The 6,679-nt window shown below is 49.9% G+C and overlaps 2 long non-coding RNA genes across 7 annotated transcripts in view; both read right to left on the bottom strand.

Annotated features, from left to right (window-relative positions):
* Positions 1–822: 822 nt before the first annotated feature.
* LOC139026708 (uncharacterized) overlaps positions 823–6,679 on the bottom strand; it is a 15,917-nt gene continuing 10,060 nt past the window's right edge. The window contains exon 5 of the long non-coding RNA XR_011478623.1: positions 823–1,044. This is a non-coding gene — a long non-coding RNA (uncharacterized lncRNA). The remainder of the gene's footprint in view (positions 1,045–6,679) is intronic.
* The window catches only part of LOC139026707 (uncharacterized), a 6,310-nt gene continuing 2,079 nt past the window's right edge, over positions 2,449–6,679 (bottom strand). For all 6 annotated transcript variants that reach the window (XR_011478620.1, XR_011478619.1, XR_011478617.1 and 3 more), the window contains one exon: positions 2,449–2,500. This is a non-coding gene — a long non-coding RNA (uncharacterized lncRNA). The remainder of the gene's footprint in view (positions 2,501–6,679) is intronic.

Below are 6,679 nucleotides of genomic sequence, written 5' to 3'. Positions count from 1 at the left end.
TCTCCCTCTACCAGACACTAGTGTCACTTTGACCCAGACATCAAAGGGTGTGGGATGTCAACACTGATTTAACTGAACCAGACGGGTCCACGATCGGCGTGCTCACCTTGCAAGCACGCAATCATATCCGTCAAACAGTGACAGTAGAACCGGCCCAACTCAACACCTGTCTGTCCCAGTGTCTTGTTTACCGGGAGGAGACGGCAAGAAACGGCAGCCAAATGCCTGAACGATAAGCAAAGAGCAAGCGGATGGGGCAGGAGGTGTGTCTGCGTGCCGGGTTTTGTGTGGGGTTCTGCGGGACAGGTGGTGTGGTGTCTGCGGGACAGGTGTGTGTCGGTGTCTGCGGGACGGTGTAGGTGGGTGTCTGCGGGACAGGTGTGGTGTGTGGTGTCTGCGGGACAGGTGTCTGTGTGGTGTCTGCGGGACGGGTGTCTTGTGGGTGTCTGCGGGCCAGGTTGTGTGTGGTGTCTGCGGGACAGGTGTTGTGTGGGTCTGCGGGACTTCAAAAAGAACCGAACGGGCTAATTTTAAAAAAAACTACTCCACAAAATACTGAATGACAGACTGGGCACTGCTCCCCCCTCCCTCTCCATTCTGTGGAATAAAAGAATGCAGTCTGAATCCAGGTAGATAACACATGGAGCATGAACAGCCGAGTCTCTGGCACGACTTCCAACGAGTGTGTGTGGTAGAGAAACTAATAGAACATAGCGTTTACAATAGAACGGTAGCAATTTAGTAGAGTTCATTCTGTTCTAAGCACTGTTCTAGCTGTTGATATCAACTCAGAGAGAAACACAACCACATACTGGCAATGGAGATATTTTAGATTCCTTTATTATTGTTTCATGTTTTTGAACTCTTGTAAAAACTATTTGAAGTGCACACTGGATTCACATGGGTTTGAATACATCACAATCCACTTTGAACCTGGAATTTCATTTTAAAAAGGTAGGAGGAACAGTGTGTTGGGGCGTCCGCTCTGTTCTGTATGTCCCTCTATGGTAGCCGTAGTCTATGGTCACAATCCTCATTTCTTACCTGGAGACATAAAAACATAATATCAGAGGAAATAACAGTTGGATCTTAATAAAACTTGACACACAAGTCTTAACGACCAGATAAATGCCAAAGAAATGTGTTTTCCTTGATCGCACTGCCACGTATGTTGACTTTCAGTCAGAAAAACTATAGGCCTATACCCGTTAACACTGTTAAGAAAAAGCTTGCAGGCCTATATACCCGTTAACACTGTTAAGAAAAAGCTTCTAGGCCTATAAACCTTATACACAAAGAAAGAAGCTTGCTAGGCCTATAACCCTTATACACTGTTAAGAAAGAAGCTTGCTAGGCTATATAACCCTTAACACTGTTAAGAAGAACCTTGCTAGGCCTATAACCCTTATACACTGTTAAGAAAGAAGCTTGCTAGGCCTATAAACCCATTATACACTGTTAAGAAGCTTGCTAGGCCTATTATAACCCGTTATACACTGTTAAGAAGCTTGCTAGGCCTATTATAACCTGTTAAACACTGTTAAGAAAGAAGCTTGCTAGGCTATAATAACCGTTAAACACTGTTAAGAAGAAGCTTGCTAGGCCTATTATAACCCGTTAACCTTAAGAAGCTTGCGAGGCCTATTATAACCCGTTAAACACTGTAGAGAAGCTTGCTAGGCTATTATAACCGTTAAACACTGTTAAGAAAGAAGCTTGCAGCCTATTATAACCCGTTAAACACTTAAGAAGCTTAGCTAGGCTATTATAACCCGTTATACACTGTTAAGAGCTTGCTAGGTCTATTATACCCGTTAAACACTGTTAAGAAATAAGCTTGCTAGGCCTATTATAACCCGTTAAACACTTAAGAAAGAAGCTTGCTAGGCCTAATTTAACCCGTTAAACACTTAAGAAAGAAGCTTGCCAGGTCTCCAACTTTGTAAGTCGTCTGGATAGAGCGTTGCTAAATGACTTAAATGTAAATGTAGAAAACCAGACACTATAAACTCAACAACGAGCCACAGTCACGCCACAGAAAAACACTGCAACTAGCCACTACCCACGCACCAGAAAACACTACACAACTAAGCCACAGCTCCCTCGCTCAACAAGAAAATACAACAACTATCACACGCTCCTCACGCCACCAGAAAAACTCAACTAGCCACAGCTCCCACGCCACCAGAACACTCACAACTAGCCACAGCTCCCACGCCACAGAAAAACACTACAAAACTATCCAAGCTCCACGCCACCAAGAAACACTACAACACATCCACAGCTCCGCCACAGAAAACACGCAACTAGCCAAGCTCCCCACGCCACCAGAAAACACTACAACTACCAGCTCCCACGCCACCAGAACACCATACAACCAACTAGCCACAGCTCCCACGCCACCAAGAAACACTACAACAACTCATCCACAATGCTCCCACGCACCAGAAAAACACTACAACTAGCCACAGCTCCCACGCCACCAGAAAACACTACAAATCTAGCCACAGTTCCCACGCCACCAGAACCACTACAACAACTAGCCACAGCTCCCACGCCACCAGAAACACTACAACAACGAGCCACAGCTCCCACGCCACCACAGAAACACTCAACAAATGAGCCACAGCTCCCACGCCACCAGAAACACTACAACACTAGCCACAGCTCCCACGCCACAGAAACACTACAACAAACGAGCCACAGCCTCCACGCCACCAGAAAACACTACAACAACATAGCCACAGCTCCCACGCCACCAAGAAAACACTACAACAACTAGACAGTCCCACGCACAGAAAACACTACAACAACTAGGCCCACAGCCTCCTCAACGCCCCAAGAAAACACTACAACAACTAGCCAGCCACGCCACCGATGACTACTGAGAGGTCTCCAGCCACCAGAAAACACTACAACTAGCCACAGCTTCCACGGCATACCAGAAAACACTACAACAACTAAGCCACAGCCTCACGCCACCAGAAACACTACAACAAACTAGCCCACAGTCCCACGCCACCAGAAAAACAACTACAACACGAGCAAGCACCATACCTTCCCACACCAAAACAGCTGAGCACCCGCGACCAACCAGCTCACCACAACAAGCCCCCAGCTCCGAGCACCAGACAAAGGAGCCGCGTGTTTTCATGTGGCCCAGAACGAGCATCTTGACTGGGGCTCGCGTGTCAGCAGAGTCCCCTGGGGGTGGAGGGGAAACCATCCTGAACTAATAATTGTGTGTGAGGGGTGTGTGTACCGTTCCCACAGACAAGCATCCTCATCTTTTGACTCATCTGATGTTTCTTTTTCAACACTTCCTGTTGACTGTGGTTTTAAAGAGGGCCCTTCGGAGTGAGTGTGTTGTGTATATATGGGTGTGAAGGAATGTGTTAAAAGCTGCAAATCGATTAATGTTTGAAACAGGGTGTGGGTGATTTAAGGCTGCATGTTTGGACCACATGTTGAATTGTGAGTTTTATGTTGGGACAGATATTGCAATTGCGATTAATGAATTGAAGATGTTTATTGGTAATTCCACCAGATCATGGTAAAACAAGGTTAGGGTGAGAACATCACCTCTACAATGAGATGAATTCATACATAGTGTGTTAACTGAATACGAAAACCAAGTTAAAAAATCAGTTCGGCTCAATCATTATAGAATTTGATTTATAGGTCAAAAGTGCCTTAAAAACCTGTAAGCACGGAGGCCCTAGCGCTGCAGGAGCCCTAGCTGACTGCACGAGCCTAGCGACTGCACGGAGCCTAGCGCTCACGGAGCCTAGCGACTGCAGCTAGCCTAGCGACTGCCCTAGCGACTGCACGAAGCTAAGCGACTGCATCGAGCCTAGGACTGCACTAGCTACGACGACCTTGCACGGAGCTAGCGCTTTCGCAACGGAGCCTAGCGACTGCACGTAGCCTAGCGACTGCACGGAGCCCTAGCGATGCACGGAGCCTAGCAACTGCACGGAGCCTAGCAACTGCACAGAGCTAGCAACTGCAAGGAGCAGTTTTGTGTATAAAAAGTCTGACTCCAGTCATTCAACACGTCATGTTTCAACTTCTCCCGTAACTCTGTTCTAACAGTGTTGGGATGGCGACTGTGGAGAAAACAGTGCTTGTCCTGTTTACGTAGGTGTCTGGTTTTGGCCGAGGGGCTTGGCTGCTGTCAGGTGTTTTTAAGTTGTTTTCATACAATGTCGTAAAGTAGGGATATTCTTCTAATGATTTAATATAATGTCGTGTTGCCGCTTGTGAGTTCGTCACTACAACTCAGTTGTGAGTTTCTCCCACTGTACTGTCTTTGGTAAAGCCCCAGAGTTTTCTCCACTGTACTGTCTTTGGTAAAGCCCCAGAGTTTCTCCTACTGTACTGTCTTTGGTAAAGCCCCATTTTCTCCCACTGTACTGTCTTGGTAAAGCCCCAGTTTCTCCTACTGACTGTCTTTGGTAAAGCCCAGGTTTCTCCTACTGTACTGTCTTTGGTAAAGCCCCATTTTCTCACTGTACTTGTCTTTGGGTAAAGCCCCAGTTTCTCCTACTGTACTGTCTTTGTAAAGCCCAGAGTCTTCCTACTGTACTGTCTTTGTAAAGCCCCAGAGTTTCTCCACCTGTACTGTCTTTGGTAAAGCCCCATTTTCTGCCCACTGTACTGTCTTTGGTAAAGCCCCATTTTCTCCACTGTACTGTCTTTGGTAAGCCCAGAGTTCTCCCACTGTACTGTTCTTTGGTAAAGCCCCATTTTCTCCACCTGTACTGTCTTTGGTAAAGCCCCAGAGTTTTCCAGCTGTACTGTCTTTGGTAAAGCCCCAGAGTTTCTCCCACTGTACTGTCTTTGGTAAAGCCCTCCCTCTCCTCAACAGCATCTAACTGGGCGCTTTAAGCAGCGGACCCTTGTCCAGCATGTGTATGCTATGCAGAGAGTGAGAGAGCCCGCTTGTGATTGGTCAGCATCTTCTGTGCAGAATGAACGGAGTCCAGTGCATCTCATTAGAGGTAGTGTGGTCTAGTTGTTGTATCACCAGCGTGGTAACGTCGTCCACCAGCGTGGTAACGTCGTCCACCAGCGTGGTAACGTCGTCCACCAGCGTGGTCCACCAGCGTGGTAACATTGCCCACCAGCGTGGTAGCGTGGTCCACCAGCGTGGTAGCGTGGTAACATCGTCCACCAGCGTGGTAACATCGTCCACCAGCGTGGTAACGTCGTCCACCAGTGTGGTAGCGTGGTCCACCAGCGTGGTAACGTGGTCCACCAGCGTGGTAACATTGCCCACCAGCGTGGTAGCGTGGTAACGTGGTCCACCAGCGTGGTAGCGTCGTCCACCAGCGTGGTAACGTCGTCCACCAGCGTGGTAGCGTGGTCCACCAGCGTGGTAACGTCGCCCACCAGCGTGGTAACGTCGCCCACCAGCGTGGTAACGTCGCCCACCAGCGTGGTAACGTCGTCCACCAGCGTGGTAACATTGTCCACCAGCATGGTAACGTGGTAAGTTGTGGTCCACCAGTGGTAACGTCGCCCACCAGCGTGGTAACGTCGCCCACACAGCGTGGTAAATCGTCACCAGCGTGTAACGCGGTGGTAACATTGTCCTACGCGTCGGTAACGCGTCCACCAGCGTGGTAACATTGTCCACCAAGCATGGTAACGTGGGTAACGGTCGTCCACCAGCGTGGTAACATCGTCCCACCAGCATGGTACACATCGTCCCACCAGCGTGGTAACGTCGTCCACCAGCGTGGTAAGACGTGGTAACATTGTCCGCAGCGTGGTAACGTCGTCCACCAGCGTGTACATTGTCCACCAGGCGATGGTAACGTGGTAACCGTCGTCCACCAGCGTGGTAACAATTGTCCACCAGCGTGGTAACGTGGTAACGTCGTCCACCAGCGTGGTAAATCGTCCACCAGCAGTGGTAACATCGTCCACCAGCATGGGGTAGCGTGGTCCACCAGCGTGGTACACATCGTCCACCAACGTGGTAGCGTGGTAACGTCGTCCACCAGTGTGGTAGCGTGGTAACGTCGTCCACAGCGTGGTAGCGTAGTAACATCATCCACCAGCCGTGGTAACATTGTCCACCAGCGTGGTAACCGTGGTAACATCGTCCACCAGCGTGGTAACGTGGTAACATTGTCCACCAGCGTGGTAACGTGGTAACATTGTCCACCAGCGTGGTTGACGGTCGTCCACCAGCGTGGTAACATCGTCCACCAGAGCATGGTAGCGTGGTAACGTCGTCCACGCAGCGTGGTAACGTCGTCCACCAGCGTGGTAACATCGTCCACCAGCGTGGTAGCGTGGTCCACCAGCGTGGTAACGGTGGGTCCACGCACGAGCGTGGCTAGCGTCGTCCACCAGCGTGGTAGCGTGGTCCACCCAGCGTGGTTAGCGTCGTGTCCACCAGAGTGGTAGCGTGGTCACAGCGTGGTAAGCGTGGTCCAACCAGCGTGGTAACGTCGTCCACACAGCGTGGTAACATCGTCCACCAGCGTGGTAGCGATGGTCCACAGCGTGGTAACATCGTCCACCAGCGTAGTAGCGTGGTAACATCGTCCACCAGCGTGGTAACATGACGTCCACCAGCGTGGTAACATCGTCCACCAGCGTGGTAACATCGTCCACCAGCGTGGAACATTGCCCACCAGCGTGGTAAACGTGGTAACGTCGTCGT

Source organism: Salvelinus sp. IW2-2015, unplaced genomic scaffold (assembly GCF_002910315.2).
Source record: "Salvelinus sp. IW2-2015 unplaced genomic scaffold, ASM291031v2 Un_scaffold5559, whole genome shotgun sequence".
Classification (NCBI taxonomy): domain Eukaryota; kingdom Metazoa; phylum Chordata; class Actinopteri; order Salmoniformes; family Salmonidae; genus Salvelinus; species Salvelinus sp. IW2-2015.
The sequence above is the reverse complement of the archived record's forward strand: the minus strand, read 5'-3'. Positions and strand labels throughout refer to the sequence as shown.